The sequence below is a fragment of the Manacus candei genome, unplaced genomic scaffold (genome assembly GCF_025592945.1).
Source record: "Manacus candei isolate 608988 ecotype Guabito, Panama unplaced genomic scaffold, ASM2559294v1 h1tg000262l, whole genome shotgun sequence".
Classification (NCBI taxonomy): domain Eukaryota; kingdom Metazoa; phylum Chordata; class Aves; order Passeriformes; family Pipridae; genus Manacus; species Manacus candei.
This window is the reverse complement of record NW_026138310.1, coordinates 97,079-124,274: the sequence shown is the minus strand read 5'-3', so window position 1 is coordinate 124,274 and position 27,196 is coordinate 97,079. Positions and strand designations below refer to the sequence as shown.

The following is a 27,196-nucleotide window of genomic DNA, read 5'->3' as shown; positions in this document are numbered from 1 at the left end:
CAGCTCCTGTGCCGGCAGGGAGAGGGACCCCGAGCCAGGAGAGGGACCCCAGAGCCCCTACAGAGACCCCAGAGCCATTATAGGGACCCCAGAGCCATTATAGGGACCCCAGAGCCCCTACAGGGACCCTATAGAGACCCCAGAGCCCCTACAGGGACCCCAGAGCCCCTACAGGGACCCTATAGAGACCCCAGAGCCCCTACAGAGACCCCAGAGCCCCTACAGGGACCCTACAGAGACCCCAGAGCCCCTACAGGGACCCTATAGAGACCCCAGAGCCCCTACAGAGACCCCAGAGCCCCTACAGGGACCCTACAGAGACCCCAGAGCCCCTACAGGGACCCTACAGAGACCCCAGAGCCCCTATAGAGACCCCAGAGCCCCTATAGAGACCCCAGAGCCCCTATAGAGACCCCAGAGCCCCTATAGAGACCCCAGAGCCCCTATAGAGACCCCAGAGCCCCTATAGAGACCCCAGAGCCCTCCAGAGCCCCTTGCTGGGTCACAGCCCCTCTTCTCCCGCCCAAACCCACCTTTCTGGCTGCAGCTGCTTTTCTTCTCTGGCTCCCCCTTCCTTCCCCAGGGAGCTTTGCCTTGTTCTTTGGCCAGGCTCCAGCTGCAGCTCAAGGGCAAAGCTGCAACTACAATTCCCCCTTCGGGTTTTTCACCTGAAAAACAAAGGCTTGGGCCAAACTCTGACCAGTCACTCGCTGAACACGAGACATCAAACAGGGCACACAGAATAAAATGCATCCAACTCTAAATCATGTTACAATGACTGTCCACCCCAATCCAGCACTGACATTAAAAACCTTCAAGCAATCAAAATGACCTCCAAACATCCCTTAGATAGAGAAAAGCACACCAGGAACAATGCAAAAAGAAAAATTCCAAACAATGCTCAATTAAATAACCATGGACTGATATAAAACATGTTTAGTTAACTTAAACCACTTCTTCCCATTATTCTCCATCAGAAATTACCCTTATTTAAGTTCTCCTTTTAACACTTCATTAAAACTGACTTATTAGGAAATGGTTTGAACCAAACTTCATAACTTGATGACTCCAGGGTTTGTGCTCCTTGACTTTGGCCTGAAGGGGTTTGGAACACAGGCTTTGTTCTGGAGAGCTTTTCCCCAATCTACAAACCCTTCTGCAAATGGGACTCCCTTCCCTCAGGGTTCGGTGGCCTCTGGTTTTCCTGAAGGCTGGGGGGGATCTGGGAGCCAAATCCCAAGGGATCCAGCCCAGCTCTGCACACACACACACACACATTTCCAGCTGGTCACAGTCTCACGGGGGCCACCACCACTCAGCACATTTGCACACAAACAGCCCTCTGAGTTCCTGGCACTGGGTCTGATGGACTAAGAAATGATCAGTCTGGTGGTTTGCCCTCAGAGGAGTAAGATCCAATGATGCATTTCTATTTTCATGACAATATAACCTGGAAAACACAAACATATTTCTGCTTCATGTGCAATTTAAAATTCAAAGACACAGAAACATTCCTAGAGTTCAAGTCCCCAGGTTTGGTTCCAAATGTCACTCGGTCCCCCTGGGCCAAGAACAGTGGCACACACGGACTCAACAGCCCTGCACAAGCCCAGGAGTGGGGGGGAAATATCCTTGAGAGCACTGCTGCATTTCAAAAAGAAGTCAGTCACATCAACTCTGTAACAAATAAAAAAGAGAAGCCAAAATAAATAACTGTAGACAGGGTATTAAGTACCTTGAGAATACCAATAAGAAAAAACTAAGAATAAAGGCATCTATTTGAAGTACAAAGAGTTTGGGAGACACCATTTGTTTGCCACAAAGCCTTTATTTTGTTGGCTCTTCTATAGTTAGAACCCAAACATTACCCTCCCACAAAAAGCAGAAAACCTCTTCAGAGAGTTAGGAGATGGAGTCAGTTTGGATTAATGGGTAGAATATCTCTGGAGACAAAATAAAGCAGAGAAAATAACCCCATCCTCAACAACAGAGCTGCCTCCCCACTGCCTGCCCCTGGACACTTGCTCTGGGGGTGACAGAGCCTGAAGTCTCCTGCCTAGTCCTGGGCAATACTTCCTGGGGAGCACAGCACCACTGAGTTCCTAAAAATATCACAGCTTGGGCAGGTGCTTGGATTTTGTCTGGATTAACTCCCCCCTTCCTTTCCAGGTGCTGCCCTACTCATTGTAATGGTGCTTGTACTCCCTGAGCCATTCCCTCCCCCATCCAACCATCCCTTGTGCCCTCTCTGACAAGGACAGTGGGTCCAGGTGTTCTGCCACGCTCCCAGGGCACAGGGGGGGACTGTGGAGCCACCCTCGAGGGGGGAAACGTGCCCTGCCTGCCCTGCCCAGGGAAAGGGAACTGCCCCAGTGCTCCCCAGCACAAGGCACCCTTGGAAATATCCACTGCAATGGGACACTCAGGGACAGCAACAAGCACTGCACGAGGCTGCTCTGGCACAGGACCAATTTTAGCCTCAGCTTTTCTCTGGACCACTTCACTTTGTTTGCCACCTCATCCTGCAGTCAGAACTTGCTGTCCTTGCAACCTTTCAGGGTGACCATAAATGACAGAGGCCTCTGCTCCAGCACCCACAAGGGCCTGATCCATCTGACAGGATCCATTTTTCCAGGGAATTCAAAGCTCCACCTGAGGACCAGGGTCTTTTCTCACCCATCCCTGTGCTGCAGCTTGGCCTCCATCTCCCTGTGCTTTCAGTTCCCTCCATGGTTGAACACTGGCAGCCCTGGCCCTGGGCGGAGCTCGGCATCCTGATCCCATCCCTCCTGGCCCCCGGAACCGCTGACTCAGCAATGGGGGGCCCTCCATTGCCAAGGGCACGGGCCCGGCGGGGCTCACGGGGGGAGCAGGAGGGCGAAGGCTCCAGCCCTGCTGCTACAACCTTCCACCACTACAGCCAACAGAGGAGCCTCTCCAGCCCTGCCTCCCAAGGCATCCTCAACAAACCCAGCCCAGCTCCACAGGACAAACTGCTCCCTGTCTGCCCAGGCCAGTCTAATCCCAGAGGCTCCCAGGTCATGCAGGACAACTGCCCAGGGGATGAGAGACTCCAGCCCATCTCTTCCCAACACAGGTTTGGGTGAGTTTGGCAAAGAGAGAGACTCAGGAATTACCCCATGTGTTCCCAGTTTAACCCCTGTCACACCAATCACCTTAACACTGCCAGTCCATAATTCTCATTCTGCTGTGTTCAGGACTGAGGAAACTGTACTTGTGTCTGAGCAGGACATGTGCAAACCAAATGCTGGGGACTGGAACACACACCTGGCACTCCTGCAGCTCTCACAGTCACATTCCAGAGAAAACAGCCAATTGCACCCTCACTGCTCATTTCTTAATCCCAATCCCACACTTGTTTGGCACTTGAAGCACCACTTTTAGAACCCAATTACAGCCCATTAGAGAGCTCCCTGTCTAGCAGGGACAGGGACCCCTGGGATACTCTCAGCAATGCCTGAATCCATGGCAGGGACCTTGCTTTGAGCTCCCCAGGGCCGGGCACCCCGAGGATCTCCCCGAATAATCCTTTCGGTGCGCGCTGGAGTCCTCGGGGTGCCCCAACCCGGGGGGCACCAACAGCACTGTTCCTCCAGGGGCCAATTTGGTCCCAAAATGCAGGGGGATCTTGCCTGTGTCCCAGACTGGTCCGGGGATCTGAGGCCCTTCCCGAGAAAATCTCGGTGCCGGCGTGAAGGGCCAGAGATCCCTTGGAGCCACGGGAGAGCAGGCACAGAGTCCCTCCTGGGGGGCAATTTGCCTGCCTGAAAACAGCTCTTCAAAGGAGCCTCTAAGACTCAATTGGTGAGTTTTAGAAACCAGGCATTCCTTGCTTACAACACCCTGCCATGATCCCAGCCCCACGGGGGTCCTGGCAATCCGCTCCCAAAGGGCACACGGAGGGGTCTCCACTGCAGCTGATGGGAGGGGTCAGCATTACAGGAGGGTTTATTTTCCTTCCCTGCATTCCTGTTCCACATTCAGGACATTTCCCAACACTTATCACCATACACACCCACCCTTAGAAGGTTTCCAAGGGGCTTCACCGAGGGCCTTCCCAGGTCTGCTCTGTCTGGAGCCCTCCAAGTCCTCAGTGCCTGCCTGAGGAACCTCAACACAACTCACCTGCTTACACAGCAACTTGGTGCTGCTTGCCTGCTGCCTCACTTCCCTTCTTCCTTCTTTCTTCACCTCCCTTGCTTGGTCCCTTTCAATCCCTGGGCTCAGCTCTGTGCACTTTCCAGGCTCCATCCCACTGCAAAAAGGATTAGCCCTTGTTACATCTCAACACTCAGAGAGCATTCCCCCTTTTTTTCTTGACACTTGTCCATTAGGCCAGGGTCTCATTATTTAAAGCACAGTTTGACTCCTCAGTGACAACAACAGCTACAGCCCTGAATCCTAACACAGGCTGAGACACAAACACGGATGGGAACTCTTAAGGATCCACTTTGTCCTGCTCACCAATCAAAAGGAGCTTTCTGAACTCAAGAATAACAGACCCCAGGTCCTTTCTCTGCAACTTTACCTGCTGTAAATGTGACCCACCAGACCTGCAAAGGGCCTTCCCACTTCACCTGCAGGGCTGGCAGTGCCACCACTGGACACGGCCCCAGTGGCTGGGCAGGAACGGAGGGGCTGGGGCGTCCAATCCATCGGCCCAGGCGGCACCAGGAGTTCCTGCAGTTCCTGAGGGGAGAGCCTCAAGCCAACAAAGGGTTAGGGAGAGCATTTGAAACTTCAATATGTACATCTCCTGGAAGATGGGGAGGTGGACAAGGTCTACTGGGGCAACAAGGACACACTCAAGGCTACCTATTCAAAGGATCTACCAGCACTCAAAAGCTATCACTGTCCTTCTGTCAGGGGGAACGCAGCAAACTCTCTTTGCCAGGAGCCTCCAGGAGGATTTCCAGCTTTTGGGGCTCCCTTTTAACCATTTTTCCCATCCCTGTAGCTGGGACTATCACCTGCCCTACAGGGGGAACAGCCCACAAAGTTCACTTGCAGGGATGCCATTAACTCAAAGTCCCCTCTCAGGGGGTCACTGCACACCTTGGCCTTTGTTTGCCCTCCCCACCAAAGATGCTTCCAACAGTTCTGACACATCTGGCAGAACCAGAGCTCTCCTCAGGGAAGGCTTCAGCTGCTTAAAGGCTGCCCTTGCACCATCTATTCAAAAAGTTGCCATAACAGTCTTACCACACATCCTGAGGGAGCAATGCAGAGGCCAGCCCGTCCCACCATTCCCAGCAAGGCAGTTCATGGGCTGTCTGGGGCTCAGGGAGGAGTCACGGGGCTTCTCTTCTTCCTGCCTGCTTGCCCCATTTTCTCCTGCAAAAGCAAAGGTTTCTTGGCTTTCCTTGCTCAAGGAGATGCAGCAAAGGCCATCTTTTCAATCCAATACTGGAAAGTACTCCAGGTTGTCACTTACAGGGGTTCTCTCAGGTCCTGCACTAATCAATCCTCTTGGCCATTGCTTTTCTTGGCAGGTTCTTGCATTCACGTCCTACAAGCAAACCAGGAGGAGCAAATTCAGCTGTTCCTGCAACCAATCCAGTCTGGCATTCTGATTTTAAAGGATACTGGCTTGACCTTACCTGGAGAGATCCCACATCAGGGGTAACACCTACAGGTTCTGCCCTCTTCCACTCTCCTGCAGCTCCACTGGCCCACACCACAGGAACAACTGCAGCTGCCACTTCAGTGGGGGCCTTGCTGCTGACAGGAGTTATTCCCTGCACAACAAGAGCTGCTGCTTGGACACATTTAGTTTCAGCAATTACAGTGTCAATAGACCCAGTTTTCAATTGCATTTCTGCCTCAGCTTTCCCAATCAATCTCTTCCTAGCACAGGTTTGGGTGAGTTTGGCAAACAGACCAACTGAGGAATTCCCCAATGTTTTCCCAGTTTGACCCCTCTCACACCAATCACCTTAACACTGCCAGTCCTTCATTCTCCCTCTCTTGGGTTAAGGACTGAGCAAGTTGGACCTGTGTCTGAGCAGGACATGTGCAAACCAAATGCTGGGGACTGGAACACACACCTGGCACTCCTGCAGCTCTCACAGTCACATTCCAGAGCAAACAGCCAATTGCACCCTCACTGCTCATTTCTTAATCCCAATCCCACACTTGTTTGGCACTTGGAGCACCACTTTTAGAACCCAATTACAGCCCATTAGAGAGCTCCCTGTCTAGCAGGGACAGGGACCCCTGGGATACTCTCAGCAATGCCTGAATCCATGGCAGGGACCTTGCTTTGAGCTCCCCAGGGCCGGGCACCCCGAGGATCTCCCCGAATAATCCTTTCGGTGCGCGCTGGAGTCCTCGGGGTGCCCCAACCCGGGGGGCACCAACAGCACTGTCCCTCCAGGGGCCAATTTGGTCCCAAAATGCAGGGGGATCTTGCCTGTGTCCCAGACTGGTCCGGGGATCTGAGGCCCTTCCCGAGAAAATCTCGGTGCCGGCGTGAAGGGCCAGAGATCCCTTGGAGCCACGGGAGAGCAGGCACAGAGTCCCTCCTGGGGGGCAATTTGCCTGCCTGAAAACAGCTCTTCAAAGAAACCTGTAAGACTCAGCTGGTGAGTTTTAGAAGCCAGGCATTCCTACACACTAAGGTACGTTAAGAGCTTACTGACTGAAAATACATAAGGGTTTTATCATTGACATCTGAACTTTCACAGACAACTCCTTTCCCCTTTCAGTACAAAATTATTTTCATAGTATCATTTAATAAGAAGTGCCCAGGAACCCCAGACCGTGCTTTCCAAAACAGAAAATAAACAGAGGGAAGGACAAGTGTAACACACTCCAGAACAGACCCGACTTTAGTTTTACTCATTGTGTTCAAATACAGCATAATAAAACTCCAGCAGGAGTGCTGGCACATTCCCAATGGTATCTTGCAAGTCCATCCTACAGCAGCAGTAGGCAAGTTGGAGTCATACAAGTCCCTTGTTCCTGCAGATGCCTGGGGATCCTCTCCATCCGCCTCGTGCTCTCCCAACAGCAGAAAGGGTGACCTCAGGGACACGGTGGCACTCGACATCCTGCTGAGAGAGCAAGGAAACCTTTTTTTGCTAGAGAGCACAGCAACCCCCCCTGTCCTTGCAAACTGCCTCCTTGCAAAAGAGGAACCAGGTCTCCTGGACATTTCTCCAACACTCAAGGTCTTTTGAAGCTGCTCTCGTGGCACCAAACCTGCTCGGGGTCTCTCCCAGCTGTTGGCTCTCCTTGGAGTTAACAGGCACACACTCCATTCCATCCTCCCCCAGCCAAACCCAATTCTCACGGGCAGGACGGGCCCTGCCCTTCCCTGTCCAAGTTCCCAGCTCGGCCCAGCCGTGGGGACAGAGCAGCTTCCCAAGGCAGCTCCCGCCCGGCAGGAAGCACAACTCGCCACACTCCACCAGCCGCTGGGCACGGACCTGAGCTGAGCCCCAGGGAGGGCACGACTGGACAGAAAAGGAGCAAAAAGCGTTAATGCAGCACCAAGAAACTAAGTGAGACCAGTCTTTGCCTCCTAACCCTGCACGGGGAAAGCCTTTGGGATGCCGAGGCAAAGCCTGAGACACCCAGAGAGCACCGGCCCCACAGCCCTGCCACGGCTCCCCCCGGGGTCACCCGGCAGGTAAGGGGCTTACCCGGGTCCCGCCGCCCAGCACAAGGCGCCCCTAAACACCCCCGGCTGCCCCGGTGCACAAACCCAGCGGCCAAGGCGCTCTCCCCTCCGCAGCCCGGGCAGCAGCGGGGCCGCACCCTCAGCCCCCACACACAACCGCCCCCACCTGCCCCGCCGGCCCTTTATACCGCGGGCCGGCAGCGCTGCCCAATCAGCACTCGAGCGCCTCCGCCCAATCCCAGCCCGCCTGGCCCTGCGGCCCCGCCCCGCCCGCTCAGCCCGGCCCCGCCCCTCGGCGCGGCCCCGCCCCCCGTTCCCTCCGCGCGGCTCCCGCCGCAGCCCCGGCGGGCGCTGCTGGGGCCGGGGAAGGGCGGGTGGGAGCTCCGCGGTCACGGCCCGGCCGGGAGCTCTCCCGGGACAAGGGGAGCGGGGCCTGCGGGGACAGCGGCCTTCTTGGGGGCGGGCCGGGCGGGCCGGGGGCCGGGACTGGGCGGGTCGAGGGGCGGGGCCGGGCGGGCCGGGGGGCGGGCCTGGGCGGGCCGAGGGGCGGGGCCGGGCGGGCCGAAGGGCGGGGCCGGGCGGGCCGAGGGGCGGCTCGGGCGGACCGGGGGGCGGGCCTGGGCGGGCCGAGGGGCGGGGCCGGGCGGGCCGGGGGGCGGGCCTGGGCGGGCCGAGGGGCGGGGCCGGGCGGGCCGGGGGGCGGGGCCGGGCGGGCCGAGGGGCGGCTCGGGCGGACCGGGGGGCGGGCCTGGGCGGGCCGAGGGGCGGGGCCGGCGCGATCCCGCGGCGCTTCGCTCTGGGCTCCGGGGCTGTTCCGGGCTGGTTTTGGGTGCGGGTTTTGGGGCACTGCGCACACCCTGCCCTGGTCACAGCCCCGCCCCAGCTCGCTGCACTCCCCGCACCCCTCGCTCAGCTCCGCGGGGATTTGTGCCTCCTCTGAAGGTGGCAAATGTCTGCAAAGCCAGTGGCGAAGCCACAGAGCTGCAGCCCCCGGGCCCCGCCGCGGCTTCCCCGCCCTCCCCCGGCCCCTCCCGCCCGTCCCGCCCCGCAGCGCCGCTCCCGCTGCCGCCCTCGAGCCCAAGGAACGAACCCCGTGCCCCCAGCACAGGCCGGTCCCTCCCCGGCAGCCTCGGCAGCGCCGGGAGCGGCCGCAGCCCCCGCTGGTCCTGATCGGGCACCGCCCCTCGCCCCCAGTTCGAACCCCAGAGAGCCAAGATTTAATCCCAGCGCCGCAAGATCCCGCACCGCCCGCCTTCGCTCTCGCACTGCGCGCGCCTCGCCCGCTTCTCCGGGGCCCTCCCTCACATTTCGCCGCTCCCCCTCCGCTGCCTTTTCGGCTCCCTGGGGTTCCCCCGCCCACCTTTTGGGGTCCCCTTCGCACACTTTAGGGAGGACCCCCAAGTTATGGGGCGGAGGGCGGGACGCGGAGTAAACCCTGGGGTGCCCAAGAAGAGTTGTATTTCTCTTTCATTTCACTTGTTATTTTATTGCCTTTTTAGTTTGCTCGCTTTTATTTTTTTCTTTAATGTTCTTTTGTATTTTTCTATTTCCTTCTTTATTTCCTTAATTTTTTATTCTCTTTATTTTTCATTTTCTTTTCTTTCTCGTTTGGTTTTTATTTTTTTAGTTCTTAGTCCTCCAGAGAGGAAGAAAGAACACTGCAGCTCCTCTGGGCCACAGAAAGGCTCCCCTGCCCTTCCCTTAAACACAACGCCTGCCAGGAGGGCCCCGCAAGCCCGCTCCGCTCCTGCCAGGCACCGGGGCTCACCCCCAGGGGGGCTTTGCCAGCACCCAGTGGAAATTCAAATTACAGCCTGGGCAGGAAATTCAAAGTACAGGCCGGCAGGACCGCTCCTGGCCAAGGCCACCGGTCCGTGCAAGTCAGACCAGCGACCACCCGGGGCTGGGGTCTTCGGGGGCACGCTTCCAGCTTTTATTCTCCAGAGACTCCAGTTCTTCCTGGCACCCTTTGCTTCAGCCTTCCCCTGCTGGAAGAGATCACACAGTCTTTTTGGGGGGCAGATTGCCAAAGCCCGGCCGGTCCATTCTCACGAGGAAAGAAAAACTGACACAAATCTCCCCAAAAAAACGACCAGAAACTGACACAAATATCCCCCAAAAATTGGCCAGAAACTCACCCAGATCTCCCCAAAAAATGGCCAGAAACTGACAAAAATCTCCCTAAAAAATGACCCAAAACTGACAAAAATCTCCCCCAAAAATTGGCCAGAAACTCACCCAGATCTCCCCAAAAAATGGCCAGAAACTGACAAAAATCTCCCTAAAAAATGACCCAAAACTGACAAAAATCTCCCCCAAAAATTGGCCAGAAACTCACCCAGATCTCCCCAAAAAATGGCCAGAAACTGACAAAAATCTCCCTAAAAAATGACCCAAAACTGACAAAAATCTCCCCCAAAAATTGGCCAGAAACTCACCCAGATCTCCGCAAAAAATGGCCAGAAAGTGACAAAAATCTCCCTAAAAAATGACCCAAAACTGACAAAAATCTCCCCCAAAAATGGCCAGAAACTGACACAAATCTCCCCAAAAAAATGACCAGAAACTGACAAAAATCTCCCTAAAAAATGACCAGAAACTCACCCAAATCTCCCCAAAAAAATGGCCAGAAACTGAAAAAAATCTCCCCCAAAAAATGACCCAAAACTCACACAAAACTCCCCAGAAAAACGGCCAGAAACTTACACAAATCTCCCCAAACAAATGGCCAGAAACTCACCCAAATCTCCACAAAAAATGGCCAGAAATTGAAACAAATCTCCCTAAAAAATGGCCAGAAACTGAGAGAAATCTCCCCAAAAAATGGCCAAAACCTGACACAAATCTCCCTAAAAAATGACCCAAAACTGGCACAAATCTCCCCCCCAAAAAAATGTCCAGAAACTCACCCAAATCTACCCAAAAAAATGGCTAGAAACTCACCCAAATTTCCCCAAAAAAATGGCCAGAAACTCTCCCAAATATCCCCAAAAAATGACCCAAAACTCACCCAAATCTCCCCAAAAACATGGTCAGAAACTCACCCAAATCTCCTCAAAAAAATAGCCAGAAACTCACCCAAATCTCCCCAAAAACATGGCCAGAAACTCACCCAAATCTCCCCAAAAAAATGGTCAGAAACAAACCAAAATCTCCCCCCAAAAATGGTCAGAAACTCACCCAAATCTCCCCAAAAACATGGTCAGAAACTCACCAAAATCTCCCCCAAAAAAACAGTCAGAAACTCACCCAAATCTCCCCAAAAACATGGTCAGAAACTCAACCAAATCTCCCCCCAAAAATGGTCAGAAACTCACCCAAATCTCCCCAAAAACATGGCCAGAAACTCACCCAAATCTCCCAAAAACATGGTCAGAAACTCACCCAAATCTCCCCCCAAAAATGGTCAGAAACTCACCCAAATCTCCCAAAAACATGGCCAGAAACTCACCCAAATCTCCCCAAAAACATAATCAGAAACTCACCCAAATCTCCCCAAAAACATGGCCAGAAACTCACCCAAATCTCCCCAAAAACATAATCAGAAACTCACCCAAATCTCCCCAAAAACATGGCCAGAAACTCACCCAAATCTCCCCAAAAACATGGACAGAAACTCACCAAAACCTCCCCAAAAAAATGGTCAGAAACTCACCCAAATCTCCCTAAAAACATGGCCACAAACTCACCCAAATCTCCCCCCAAAAATGGTCAGAAACTCACCAAAATCTCCCCAAAAAAATAGCCAGAAACTCACCCAAATCTCCCCCCAAAAATGGCCAGAAACTCAACCAAATCTCCCCAAAAACATGGCCAGAAACTCACCCAAATCTCCCCAAAAACATGGTCAGAAACTCACCCAAATCTCCACAAAAAATGGCCAGAAACTCACCCAAATCTCCCCAAAAACATGGCCAGAAACTCACCCAAATCTCCCCAAAAACATGGTCAGAAACTCACCCAAATATCCCCAAAAAAACAACCAGAAACTCACCCAAATCTCCCCAAAAACATGGCCAGAAACTCACCCAAGTCTCCCCAAAAACATGGCCAGAAACTCACCCAAATCTCCCCAAAAACATGGTCAGAAACTCACCCAAATCTCCCCCCAAAAATGGTCAGAAACTCAACCAAATCTCCCCAAAAACATGGCCAGAAACTCACCCAAATCTCCCCAAATAATGACCCAAAACTCACCCAAAACTCCCCAAAAACATGGCCAGAAACTCACCCAAATCTCCCCCCAAAAATGGTCAGAAACTCACCCAAATCTCCCCAAAAACATGGTCAGAAACTCACCAAAATCTCCCAAAAATATGGCCAGAAACTCACCCAAATCTCCCCAAAAATATAGCCAGAAACTCACCCAAATCTCCCCCCAAAAATGGCCAGAAACTCACCCAAATCTCCCCAAAAACATGGTCAGAAACTCACCCAAATCTCCCCCCAAAAATGGCCAGAAACTCACCAAAATCTCCCCAAAAACATGGACAGAAACTCACCCAAATCTCCCCAAAAAGTAGCCAGAAACTCACCCAAATCTCCCCAAAAAAATGGCCAGAAACTCACCCAAATCTCCCCCCAAAAATGGCCAGAAACTCACCCAAATCTCCCCAAAAACAAGGCCAGAAACTCACCCAAATCTCCCCAAAAACATGGCCAGAAACTCACCCAAATCTCCCCAAAAACATGGCCAGAAACTCACTCCAATCTCCCCAAAAACATGGACAGAAACTCACCCAAATCTCCCCAAAAAAATGGTCAGAAACTCACCCAAATCTCCCCAAAAACATGGACAGAAACTCACCCAAATCTCCCCAAAAACATGGCCAGAAACTCACCAAAATCTCCCCAAAAACATGGTCTGAAACTCACACAAATCTCCCCAAAAAAAGGTCAGAAACTCACCCAAATCTCCCCAAAAAAATGGTCAGAAACTCACCCAAATCTCCCCAAAAACATGGACAGAAACTCACCAAAACCTCCCCAAAAACGTGGTCAGAAACACACCCAAATCTCCCCAAAAAATGGCCAGAAACTCACCCAAATCTCTCCAAAAAATGACCCAAAACTCACCAAAATCTCCCCAAAAAAAGGTCAGAAACTCACCCAAATCTCCCCAAAAACATGGCCAGAAACTCACCGAAACCTCCCCAAAAAAATGGCCAGAAACTCACCCAAATCTCCCCAAAAACATGGACAGAAACTCACCAAAACCTCTCCAAAAACATGGCCAGAAACTCACCCAAATCTCCCCAAAAACATGGACAGAAACTCACCCAAATCTCCCCAAAAACATGGCCAGAAACTCACCCAAATCTCCCCAAAAAATGACCCAAAACTCACCAAAATCTCCCCAAAAAAAGGTCAGAAACTCACCCAAATCTCCCCCCAAAAATGGCCAGAAACTCACCCAAATCTCCCCAAAAAATGGCCAGAAACTCACCAAAACCTCTCCAAAAACATGGCCAGAAACTCACCCAAATCTCCCCAAAAAAATGGTCAGAAACTCACCCAAATCTCCCCAAAAACATGGCCAGAATCTCACCCAAATCTCCCCAAAAACATGGCCAGAAACTCACCCAAATCTCCCAAAAACATGGACAGAAACTCACCCAAATCTCCCCCCAAAAATGGCCAGAAACTCACCCAAATCTCCCAAAAAAATGGCCAGAAACTCAAAAAAATCTCCCCAAAAACATGGCCAGAAACTCACCCAAATCTCCCCAAAAACATGGCCAGAAACTCACCCAAATCTCCCCAAAAACATGGCCAGAAACTCACCCAAATCTCCCCAAAAACATGGACAGAAACTCACCTAAATCTCCCCAAAAACATGGCCAGAAACTCACCCAAATCTCCCCAAAAATATAGCCAGAAACTCACCCAAATCTCCCCCCAAAAATGGTCAGAAACTCATCCAAATCTCCCCAAAAAATGGCCAGAAACTCACCCAAATCTCCCCAAAAAAATAGCCAGAAACTCACCCAAATCTCCCCAAAAACATGGCCAGAAACTCACCCAAATCTCTCCAAAAAATGACCCAAAACTCACCCAAATCTCCCCAAAAACATGGTCAGAAACTCACCCAAATCTCCCCAAAAAAATGGTCAGAAACTCAACCAAATCTCCCCAAAAACATGGACAGAAACTCACCCAAATCTCCCCAAAAACATGGCCAGAAACTCACCAAAATCTCCCCAAAAAAATGGTCAGAAACTCACCAAAATCTCCCCAAAAAAAGGTCAGAAACTCACCGAAATCTCCCCAAAAAAATGGTCAGAAACTCACCCAAATCTCCCCAAAAACATGGACAGAAACTCACCAAAACCTCCCCAAACACATGGTCAGAAACACACCCAAATCTCCCCAAAAACATGGCCAGAAACTCACCGAAACCTCCCCAAAAAAATGGTCAGAAACTCACCCAAATCTCCCCAAAAACATGGACAGAAACTCACCCAAATCTCCCCCAAAAATGGCCAGAAACTCACCCAAATCTCCCCAAAAACATGGACAGAAACTCACCCAAATCTCTCCAAAAAATTACCCAAAACTCACCAAAATCTCCCCAAAAAAAAGGTCAGAAACTCACCCAAATCTCCCCAAAAACATGGCCAGAAACTTACCGAAATCTCCCCAAAAAAATGGCCAGAAACTCACCCAAATCATCCCAAAAACATGGCCAGAAACTCACCCAAATCTCACCAAAAACATGGCCAGAAACTCACCCAAATCTCCCCAAAAACATGGTCAGAAACTCACCCAAATCTCCCCCCAAAAATAGTCAAAATATCACTCAAATCTCCCCAAAAAAATGGTCAGAAACTCACAAAAATCTCCCCAAAAACATGGACAGAAACTCACCCAAATCTCCCCAAAAAATGGCCAGAAACTCACCCAAATCTCCCCAAAAACAGGGCCAGAAACTCACCCAAATCTCCCCAAAAGAATGGCCAGAAACTCACCCAAATCTCCCCCAAAAATGGTCAGAAACTCACCCAAATCTCCCCAAAAACATGGACAGAAACTCACCAAAACCTCTCCAAAAACATGGCCAGAAACTCACCCAAATCTCCCCAAAAAAATGGTCAGAAACTCACCCAAATCTCCCCAAAAACATGGCCAGAAACTCACCAAAATCTCCCCAAAAAAATGGTCAGAAACTCACCAAAATCTCCCCAAAAAAAGGTCAGAAACTCACCCAAATCTCCCCAAAAAAATGGTCAGAAACTCACCCAAATCTCCCCAAAAACATGGACAGAAACTCACCAAAACCTCCCCAAAAACATGGTCAGAAACTCACCCAAATCTCCCCCCAAAAATGGCCAGAAACTCATCCAAATCTCCCCAAAAACATGGCCAGAAACTCACCAAAATCTCCCCAAAAACATGGACAGAAACTCACCCAAATCTCCCCCAAAAATGGCCAGAAACTCACCCAAATCTAACCAAAAACATGGACAGAAACTCACCCAAATCTCTCCAAAAAATGACCCAAAACTCACCAAAATCTCCCCAAAAAAAGGTCAGAAACTCACCCAAATCTCCCCAAAAACATGGCCAGAAACTCACCGAAACCTCCCCAAAAAAATGGCCAGAAACTCAGCCAAATCTCCCCAAAAACATGGACAGAAACTCACCAAAACCTCTCCAAAAACATGGCCAGAAACTCACCCAAATCTCCCCAAAAAAATGGTCAGAAACTCACCCAAATCTCCCCAAACCATAGCCAGAATCTCACCCAAATCTCCCCAAAAACATGGCCAGAAACTCACCCAAATCTCCCCAAAAACATGGACAGAAACTCACCCAAATCTCCCCAAAAAATGGCCAGAAACTCACAAAAATCTCCCCAAAAACATGGCCAGAAACTCACCCAAATCTCCCCAAAAACATGGCCAGAAACTCACCCAAATCTCCCCCAAAAATGGCCAGAAACTCACCCAAATCTCCCCAAAAACATGAACAGAAACTCACCCAAATCTCCCCTCAAAAACAGCCAGAAACTCACCCAAATCTCCCCAAAAACATGGCCAGAAACTCACCCAAATCTCCCCCAAAAAATGGCCAGAAACTCAGCCAAATCTCCCCAAAAACATGGCCAGAAACTCACCCAAATCTCCCCAAAAGAATGGTCAGAAACTCACCCAAATCTCCCCAAAAACATGGAGAGAAACTCACCCATATCTCCCCCCAAAAATGGCCAGAAACTCACCCAAATCTCCCCAAAAACATGGACAGAAACTCACCAAAACCTCCCAAAAAAAAATGGTCAGAAACTCACCCAAATCTCCCCAAAAAAATGGTCAGAAACTCACCCAAATCGACCCCCAAAAATGGTCAGAAACTCATCCAAATCTCCCCAAAAACATGGTCAGAAACTCACCAAAATCTCCCCAAAAACATGGCCAGAAACTCACCCAAATCTCCCCAAAAACATGGCCAGAAACTCACCCAAATCTCCCCCCAAAAATGGTCAGAAACACACCAAAATCTCCCCAAAAAAATAGCCAGAAACTCACCCAAATCTCCCCAAAAACATGGACAGAAACTCACCCAAATCTCCCCAAAAACATGGTCAGAAACTCACCCAAATCACTCCAAAAAATGAACCAAAACTCACCCAAATCACTCCAAAAAATGACCCAAAACTCACCCAAACCTCCCAAAAAACCTGGTCAGAAACTCACACAAATCTCATCAAAAAATGGTGAGAATCTGACCCAAATCACCCCAAAAAAATGGCCAGAAACTCACTCAAATCTCCCCAAAAAAATGGCCAGAAACTCACCCAAATCTCCCCAAAAAAATAGCCAGAAACTCACCCAAATCTCCCCCCAAAAATGGCCAGAAACTCACCCAAATCTCCCTAAAAAAATGGTGAGAAACTCACCCAAATCTCCCCAAAAACATGGTCAGAAACTCACCCAAATCTCCCCAAAAACATGGCCAGAAACTCACCCAAATCTCCCCAAAAAAATGGCCAGAAACTCACCCAAATCTCCCCAAAAAAATGGCCAGAAACTCACCCAAATCTCCACAAAAACATGGCCAGAAACTCACCCAAATCTCCCCCCAAAAATGGCCAGAAACTCACCCAAATCTCCCCAAAAACATGGACAGAAACTCACCCAAATCTCCCCCCAAAAATGGTCAGAAACTCACCCAAATCTACCCAAAATCATGGCCAGAAACTCACCCAAATCTCCCCAAAAACATGGCCAGAAACTCACCCAAATCTCCCCCCAAAAATGGTCAAAAACTCACCCAAATCTCCCCAAAAACATGGCCAGAAACTCACCAAAACCTCCCCCAAAAAAATGGTCAGAAACTCACCCAAATCTCCCCCCAAAAATGGTCAGAAATTCACCCAAATCTCCCCAAAAACATGGACAGAAACTCACCCAAAACTCCCCAAAAAAATGGTCAGAAACTCACCCAAATCTCCCCAAAAACATGGACAGAAACTCACACAAATCACCCCAAAAACATGGACAGAAACTCACCCAAATCTCCCAAAAAACATGGCCAGAAACTCACCCAAATCTCCCCAAAAACATGGTCAGAAACTCACCAAAATCTCCCCAAAAACATGGACAGAAACTCACCCAAATCTCCCCCCAAAAATGGCCAGAAACTCACCCAAATCTCCCCAAAAACATGGACAGAAACTCACCAAAACCTCCCCAAAAAAAATGGTCAGAAACTCACCCAAATCTCCCTAAAATAATAGCCAGAAACTCACCCAAATCTCCCCAAAAACATGGACAGAAACTCACCCAAATCTCCCCAAAAACATGGCCAGAAACTCACCCAAATCTCCCCCCAAAAATGGTCAGAAACTCACCCAAATCTCCCCAAAAACATGGCCAGAAACTCACCCAAATCTCCCCCCAAAAATGGCCAGAAACTCACCCAAATCTCCCCAAAAACATGGTCAGAAACTCACCCAAATCTCCCCAAAAACATGGCCAGAAACTCACCCAAATCTCCCCAAAAATATGGTCAGAAACTCACCCAAATCTCCCCAAAAACATGGCCAGAAACTCACCCAAATCTCCCCAAAAACATGGTCAGAAACTCACCCAAATCTCCCCAAAAACATGGTCAGAAACTCACCCAAATCTCCCCAAAAAAATAGCCAGAAACTCACCCAAATCTCCCCAAAAAAATGGTCAGAAACTCACCCAAATCTCCCCAAAAAAATGGCCAGAAACTCATCCAAATCTCCCCCAAAAAATGGTCAGAAACTCACCCAAATCTCCCCCCAAAAATGGTCAGAAACTCACCCAAATCTCCCCCAAAAATATAGTCAGAAACTCACCCAAATCTCCCCAAAAAAATGGTCAGAAACTCACCAAAATCTCCCCAAAAAAATGGTCAGAATCTCACCCAAATCTCCCCCCAAAAATGGCCAGAAACTCACCCAAATCTCCCCCAAAAATATAGTCAGAAACTCACCCAAATCTCCCCCCAAAAATGGCCAGAAACTCACCAAAATCTCCCCAAAAAAATGGTCAGAATCTCACCCAAATCTCCCCCCAAAAATGGCCAGAAACTCACCCAAATCTCCCCAAAAACATGGCCAGAAACTCACCCAAATCTCCCCAAAAACATGGCCAGAAACTCTCCCAAATCTCCCCCCAAAAATGGTCAGAAACTCACCCAAATCTCCCCAAAAACATGGTCAGAAACTCACCAAAATCTCCCCAAAAACATGGCCAGAAACTCACCCAAATCTCCCCCCAAAAATGGCCAGAAACTCACCCAAATCTCCCCAAAAACATGGCCAGAAACTCACCAAAACCTCCCCCAAAAAAATGGTCAGAAACTCACCCAAATCTCCCTAAAAAAATAGCCAGAAACTCACCCAAATCTCCCCAAAAAAATGGTCAGAAACTCACCCAAATCGCCCCCCAAAAATGGTCAGAAACTCTTCCAAATCTCCCCAAAAATATGGTCAGAAACTCACCCAAATCTCCCCAAAAACATGGCCAGAAACTCACCCAAATCTCCCCAAAAACATGGCCAGAAACTCACCCAAATCTCCCCAAAAACATGGTCAGAAACTCACCCAAATCTCCCCCAAAAATATAGCCAGAAACTCACCCAAATCTCCCCCCAAAAATGGTCAGAAACTCTCCCAAATCTCCCCAAAAACATGGCTAGAAACTCACGCAAATATCCCCCCAAAATGGCCAGAAACTCACCCAAATCTCTCAAAAAATATTGTCAGAAACTCACCCAAATCTCCCCCCAAAAATGGTCAGAAACTCCCCCAAATCTCCCCATAAACATGGCCAGAAACTCACCCAAATCTCCCCAAAAAAATGGCCAGAAACTCACCCAAATCTCCCCAAAAAATGGTCAGAAACTCATCCAAATCTCCCCAAAAAAATTGCCAGAAAGTCACCCAAATCTCTCCCCAAAAATGGCCAGAAACTCACCCAAATCTCCCCAAAAAAATGGCCAGAAACTCATCCAAATCTCCCCCCAAAAATGGTCAGAAACTCACCCAAATCTCCCCAAAAACATGGCCAGAAACTCACCCAAATCTCCCCAAAAACATGGTCAGAAACTCACCAAAATCTCCCCAAAAACATGGCCAGAAACTCACCCAAATCTCCCCAAAAACATGGCCAGAAACTCACCCAAATCTCCCCCCAAAAATGGTCAGAAACTCACCCAAATCGCCCCCCAAAAATGGTCAGAAACTCATCCAAATCTCCCCAAAAATAGGGTCAGAAACTCAGCCAAATCTCCCCAGAAACATGGACAGAAACTCACCCAAATCTCCCCAAAAACATGGTCAGAAACTCACCCAAATCTCCCCAAAAACATGGCCAGAAACTCACCCAAATCTCCCCAAAAACATGGACAGAAACTCACCCAAATCTCCCCCCAAAAATGGCCAGAAACTCACCCAAATCTCCCTAAAAAAATGGTCAGAAACTCACCCAAATCTCCCCAAAAACATGGTCAGAAACTCACCCAAATCTCCCCAAAAACATGGACAGAAACTCACCAAAACCTCCCCAAAAACATGGCCAGAAACTCACCCAAATCTCCCCAAAAAAATGGTCAGAAACTCACCCAAATCTCCCCCCAAAAATGGCCAGAAAATCACCCAAATCTCCCCCCAAAAATGGTCAGAAACACACCAAAATCTCCCCAAAAAAATAGCCAGAAACTCACCCAAATCTCCCCAAAAACATGGACAGAAACTCACCCAAATCTCCCAAAAAACATGGCCAGAAACTCACCCAAATCTCCCCAAAAACATGGCCAGAAACTCACCAAAACCTCCCCAAAAAAATGGTCAGAAACACACCAAAATCTCCCCAAAAAAATAGCCAGAAACTCACCCAAATCTCCCCAAAAAATGGCCAGAAACTCACCCAAATCTCCCAAAAAAAATAGCCAGAAACTCACCCAAATCTCCCCAAAAACATGGACAGAAACTCACCAAAACCTCCCCAAAAAAATGGTCAGAAACTCACCCAAATCGCCCCCCAAAAATGGTCAGAAACTCATCCAAATCTCCCCAAAAATATGGTCAGAAACTCAGCCAAATCTCCCCAGAAACATGGTCAGAAACTCACCCAAATCTCCCCAAAAACATGGTCAGAAACTCACCCAAATCTCCCCAAAAACATGGCCAGAAACTCACCCAAATCTCCCCAAAAACATGGCCAGAAACTCACCCAAATCTCCCCCCAAAAAAATGGTCAGAAACTCACCCAAATCTCCCCCCAAAAATGGTCAGAAACTCACCCAAATCTCCCCAAAAACATGGCCAGAAACTCACCCAAATCTCCCCAAAAAAATGGCCAGAAACTCACCCAAATCTCCCCAAAAACATGGTCAGAAACTCACCCAAATCTCACTCCAAAAAATGAACCAAAACTCACCCAAATCACTCCAAAAAATGACCCAAAACTCACCCAAACCTCCCAAAAAACCTGGTCAGAAACTCACCCAAATCTCCCCAAAAAATGGCCAGAAACTCACCCAAATCTCCCCCCAAAAATGGTCAGAAACTCACCCAAATCTCCCCAAAAAATGGTCAGAAACTCACCCAAATCTCCCCCCAAAAATGGTCAGAAACTCACCCAAATCTCCCCAAAAAAATGGCCAGAAACTCACCCAAATCTCCCCAAAAAAATGGCCAGAAACTCACCCAAATCTCCCCAAAAACATGGTCAGAAACTCACCCAAATCCCCCCCCAAAAAACTGGTCAGAAACTCACCCAAATCTCCCCCCAAAAATGGTCAGAAACTCACCCAAATCTCCCCAAAAACATGGTCAGAAACTCACCAAAATCTCCCCAAAAACATGGCCAGAAACTCACCCAAATCTCCCCAAAAAAATGGTCAGAAACTCACCCAAATCTCCCCAAAAACATGGTCAGAAACTCACCCAAATCTCCTCAAAAACATGGACAGAAACTCACCCAAATCTCCCCAAAAACATAGTCAGAAACTCACCCAAATCTCCCCAAAAACATGGCCAGAAACTCACCCAAATCTCCCCCCAAAAATGGCCAGAAACTCACCCAAATCTCACCAAAAACATGGCCAGAATCTCACCCAAATCTCCCCAAAAACATGGTCAGAAACTCACCAAAATCTCCCCAAAAAAATAGTCAGAAACTCACCCAAATCTCCCCAAAAAATGGTCATAAACTCACCCAAATCTCCACCCAAAAATGGTTAGAAACTCACCCAAATCTCCCCCAAAAATATAGCCAGAAACTCACCAAAATCTCCCCAAAAAAAATGGTCAGAAACTAACCCAAATCGCCCTCCAAAAATGGTCAGAAACTCTCCAAAATCTCCCCCCAAAAATGGCCAGAAACTCACCCAAATCTCCCCAAAAACATGGACAGAAACTCACCCAAATCTCCCCAAAAAAATGGTCAGAAACTCATCCAAATCCCCCCAAAAACATGGTCAGAAACTAACCCAAATGTTCCCAAAAAAATGGCCAAAACCTCATCCAAATCTCCCCAAAAACCTGGTCAGAAACTCACCCAAATCACTCCAAAAAATGACCCAAAACTCACTCAAATCTCCCCAAAAACCTGGTCAGAAACTCACCCAAATCTCCCCAAAAAAATGGCCAGAAACTCACCCAAATCTCCCCAAAAAATGGTCAGAAACTCACCAAAATCTCCCCAAAAAAATGGTCAGAAACTCACCCAAATCACCCCCCAAAAATGTCCAGAATCTCATCCAAATCTCCCCAAAAATATAGCCGGAAACTCACCCAAATCTCCCCTAAAAAAAGGTCAGAAACTCACCCAAATCTCCCCAAAAACATGGCCAGAAACTCACCAAAATCTCCCCAAAAACATGGCCAGAAACTCACCCAAATCTCCCCAAAAAATGGTCAGAAACTCACCCAAATCTCCCCAAAAACATGGTCAGAAACTCTCCAAAATCTCCCCCCCAAAATGGCCAGAAACTCACCCAAATCTCCCCAAAAACATGGCCAGAAACTCACCCAAATGTCCCCAAAAAAATGGCCAGAAACACCCAAATCTCCCCAAAAAAATGGCCAGAAACTCTCCCAAATCTCCCCAAAAACATGGTCAGAAACTCACCCAAATCTCCCCAAAAAACCAGGCAGAATCTCTCCCAAATCTCCCAAAAAAATGGCCAGAAACTCACCCAAATCTCCCCCCAAAAATGGCCAGAAACTCACCCAAATCTCCCCCCAAAAATGGTCAGAAACTCACCCAAATCTACCCAAAAAAATAGCCAGAAACTCACCCAAATCTCCCCCCAAAATTGGCAAGAAACTCACCCAAATCTCCCCAAAAACATGGCCAGAAAATCACCCAAATCTCCCCCTAAAAATGGTCAGAAACTCACTCAAATCTCCCCAAAAATATAGCCAGAAACTCACCCAAATCTCCCCAAAAAAATGGTCAGAAACTCACCCAAATCTCCCCAAAAAAATGGCCAGAAACACCCAAATCTCCCCAAAAATATAGCCAGAAACTCTCCCAAATCTCCCCAAAAACATGGTGATACGGTTTGGAGCTGGCTCCCTGCCAAGTCTCCAAACCTTACCACCAGAGTTCCCCCCACCCTCAAACCTCAGGGAGAAGAGGGGGAAAAAAATACGAAAGAAAACCCGAAACGAGAGAGAGACAACTAATGTGAGATATATAAATATATTTGCACTTATACACAATTAAAAATAAGGGAAAGGGAAGGGGGAAGGGAAAAAGAACAAAACCAAAATATTATATATATATATAAATATCCCAATTGGCAGCCAATATCTATCCACCAAAAGAGTTAGCAAAGAAATAGCTCACTACTCTCCTGGGACAACCGAGGGTCGCTCCGGAACGATCGCCGGCAACCTCTGTGTCCCAAGGTCGACAAGGCCCAACCAGGCCTCGCTCCCCAGCACGGCAGATCAACAGCAGGGAACCTGCACCTCCAAGCCGCCGGAAGGAAAGAGAGCGAAGGCCTCTCCTCCTTTCTTCTTATAGCCCAGTTTACGTAAAAATCGTAGAGAATATTGGGTAAATCTGGAACCTTCCTTTGTTACAAACTAGTCACCAAGGAAGGCCTAGCCCAAACCACCACACATGGCCAGAAACTCACCCAAATCTCCCCAGAAACATGGTCAGAAACTCACCCAAATCTCCCCAAAAAAATGGTCAGAAACTCACCCAAATCTCCCCAAAAACATGGCCAGAAACTCACCCAAATCTCTCCAAAAAAAATGGCCAGAAACTCACCCAAATCTCCCCAAAAAATGGTCAGAAACTCACCCAAATCTCCCCCCAAAAATGGTCAGAAACCCGCCCAAATCTCCCCAAAAACATGGCCAGAAACTCACCCAAATCTCCCCCCAAAAATGGTCAGAAAATCACCCAAATCGCCCCCCAAAAATGGTCAGAAACTCATCCAAATCTCCCCCCAAAAATGGCCAGAAACTCACCCAAATCTCCCCAAAAACATGGTCAGAAACTCACCCAAATCTCACCAAAAACAGGGTCAGAAACTCACCCAAATCTCCCCAAAAACATGGCCAGAAACTCACCCAAATCTCCCCCCAAAAATGGCCAGAAACTCACCCAAATCTCCCCAAAAACATGGCCAGAAACTCACCCAAATCTCCCCCCAAAAATGGCCAGAAACTCACCAAAATCTCCCCAAAAAAATGGTCAGAAACTCACCCAAATCGCCCCTCAAAAATGGTCAGAAACTCATCCAAATATCCCCCCAAAAATGGCCAGAAACTCACCCAAATCTCCCCAAAAACATGGCCAGAAACTCACCCAAATCTCCCCAAAAATATAGCCAGAAACCCTCCCAAATCTCCCCAAAAACATGGCCAGAAACTCACCCAAATCTCCCCAAAAAAATGGTCAGAAACTCACCCAAATCTCCCCAAAAATATAGCCAGAAACTCACCCAAATCTCCCCCCAAAAATGGTCAGAAACTCACCCAAATCTCCCCAAAATCATGGCCAGAAACTCACCAAAATCTCCCAAAAACATGGACAGAAACTCACCCAAATCTCCCCCCAAAAATGGCCAGAAACTAACCCAAATCTCCCCAAAGAAATAGCCAGAAACTCACCCAAATCTCCCCCAAAAATGGCCAGAAACTCTCCCAAATCTCCCCCCAAAAATGGCCAGAAATTCTCCCAAATCTCCCCCCAAAAATGGCCAGAAACTCACCCAAAACTGCCCCCAAAAATGGTCAGAAACTCACCAAAATCTCCCCCCAAAAATGGCCAGAAACTCACCCAAATCTCCCCAAAAAAATGGTCAGAAACTCACCCAAATCTCCCCAAAAAAATGGTCAGAAACTCACCCAAATCTCCCCAAAAAAATGGTCAGAAACTCACCCAAATCTCCCCAAAAAAATTGCCAGAAACTCACCCAAATCTCCCCAAAAACATGGCCAGAAACTCACCCAAATCTCCCCCCAAAAATGGTCAGAAACTCACCAAAATCTCCACCCAAAAATGGCCAGAAACTCACCCAAATCACCCCAAAAAAATGGTCAGAAACTCACCAATATCTCCCCAAAAACATGGCCAGAAACTCACCCAAATCTCCCCTCAAAAATAGCCAGAAACTCACCCAAATCTCCCCAAAAACATGGCCAGAAACTCACCCAAATCTCCCTAAAAAAATGGTCAGAAAATCACCCAAATCTCCCCAAAATTATAGCCAGAAACTCACCCAAATCTCCCCAAAAATATAGCCAGAAACTCACCCAAATCTCCCCACGAAAATGGCCAGAAGCTCACCCAAATCTCCCCAAAAAAATGGCCAGAAACTCACCCAAATCTCCTCAAAAACATGGTCAGAAACTCACCCAAATCTCCCCAAAAACATGGTCAGAAACTCAACCAAATCTCCCCAAAAAAATGGTCAGAAACTCACCAGAATTACCCCAAAAATATAGCCAGAAACTAACCAAATCTCCCCAAAAACATGGCCAGAAACTCACCCAAATCTCCCCCCAAAAATGGTCAGAAACTCAGCCAAATCTCCTGAAAAAAATGGTGAGAAACTCAACCAAATCTCCCCAAAAAAATGGTCAGAAACTCACCAAAATCTCCCCAAAAACACGGACAGAAACTCACCCAAATCTCCCCCCAAAAATGGTCAGAAACTCACCCAAATCTCCCCAAAAATATAGCCAGAAACTCACCCAAATCTCCCCAAAAAAATGGCCAGAAACTCACCCAAATCTACCCAAAAACATGGCCAGAAACTCACCCAAATCTCCCCAAAAAAATGGTCAGAAACTCACCCAAATCTCACCAAAAACATGGCCAGAATCTCACCCAAATCTCCCCAAAAACATGGTCAGAAACTCACCAAAATCTCCCCAAAAAAATAGTCAGAAACTCACCCAAATCTCCCCAAAAAATGGTCATAAACTCACCCAAATCTCCCCCCAAAAATGGTTAGAAACTCACCCAAATCTCCCCCAAAAATATAGCCAGAAACTCACCAAAATCTCCCCAAAAAAAATGGTCAGAAACTAACCCAAATCGCCCTCCAAAAATGGTCAGAAACTCTCCAAAATCTCCCCCCAAAAATGGCCAGAAACTCACCCAAATCTCCCCAAAAACATGGACAGAAACTCACCCAAATCTCCCCAAAAAAATGGTCAGAAACTCATCCAAATCCCCCCAAAAACATGGTCAGAAACTAACCCAAATGTTCCCAAAAAAATGGCCAAAACCTCATCCAAATCTCCCCAAAAACCTGGTCAGAAACTCACCCAAATCACTCCAAAAAATGACCCAAAACTCACTCAAATCTCCCCAAAAACCTGGTCAGAAACTCACCCAAATCTCCCCAAAAAAATGGCCAGAAACTCACCCAAATCTCCCCAAAAAATGGTCAGAAACTCACCAAAATCTCCCCAAAAAAATGGTCAGAAACTCACCCAAATCACCCCCCAAAAATGTCCAGAATCTCATCCAAATCTCCCCAAAAATATAGCCGGAAACTCACCCAAATCTCCCCTAAAAAAAGGTCAGAAACTCACCCAAATCTCCCCAAAAACATGGCCAGAAACTCACCAAAATCTCCCCAAAAACATGGCCAGAAACTCACCCAAATCTCCCCAAAAAATGGTCAGAAACTCACCCAAATCTCCCCAAAAACATGGTCAGAAACTCTCCAAAATCTCCCCCCCAAAATGGCCAGAAACTCACCCAAATCTCCCCAAAAACATGGCCAGAAACTCACCCAAATGTCCCCAAAAAAATGGCCAGAAACACCCAAATCTCCCCAAAAAAATGGCCAGAAACTCTCCCAAATCTCCCCAAAAACATGGTCAGAAACTCACCCAAATCTCCCCAAAAAACCAGGCAGAATCTCTCCCAAATCTCCCAAAAAAATGGCCAGAAACTCACCCAAATCTCCCCCCAAAAATGGCCAGAAACTCACCCAAATCTCCCCCCAAAAATGGTCAGAAACTCACCCAAATCTACCCAAAAAAATAGCCAGAAACTCACCCAAATCTCCCCCCAAAATTGGCAAGAAACTCACCCAAATCTCCCCAAAAACATGGCCAGAAAATCACCCAAATCTCCCCCTAAAAATGGTCAGAAACTCACTCAAATCTCCCCAAAAATATAGCCAGAAACTCACCCAAATCTCCCCAAAAAAATGGTCAGAAACTCACCCAAATCTCCCCAAAAATATAGCAAGAAACTCACCCAAATCTCCCCAAAAAAATGGCCAGAAACACCCAAATCTCCCCAAAAATATAGCCAGAAACTCTCCCAAATCTCCCCAAAAACATGGTGATACGGTTTGGAGCTGGCTCCCTGCCAAGTCTCCAAACCTTACCACCAGAGTTCCCCCCACCCTCAAACCTCAGGGAGAAGAGGGGGAAAAAAATACGAAAGAAAACCCGAAACGAGAGAGAGACAACTAATGTGAGATATATAAATATATTTGCACTTATACACAATTAAAAATAAGGGAAAGGGAAGGGGGAAGGGAAAAAGAACAAAACCAAAATATTATATATATATATAAATA

The 27,196-nt window shown here is 48.5% G+C and overlaps 1 long non-coding RNA gene across 1 annotated transcript; it reads right to left on the bottom strand.

Moving 5' to 3' along the window:
* Positions 1 to 350: 350 nt before the first annotated feature.
* LOC127464725 (uncharacterized) lies at positions 351 to 6,580 on the bottom strand. The gene is made up of 4 exons (XR_007901550.1): positions 5,456 to 6,580; positions 4,599 to 5,355; positions 4,147 to 4,276; positions 351 to 1,677 (listed from the first exon to the last, which is right to left on the bottom strand). It is a non-coding gene; the product is annotated as an uncharacterized LOC127464725 (long non-coding RNA).
* Positions 6,581 to 27,196: the final 20,616 nt, after the last annotated feature.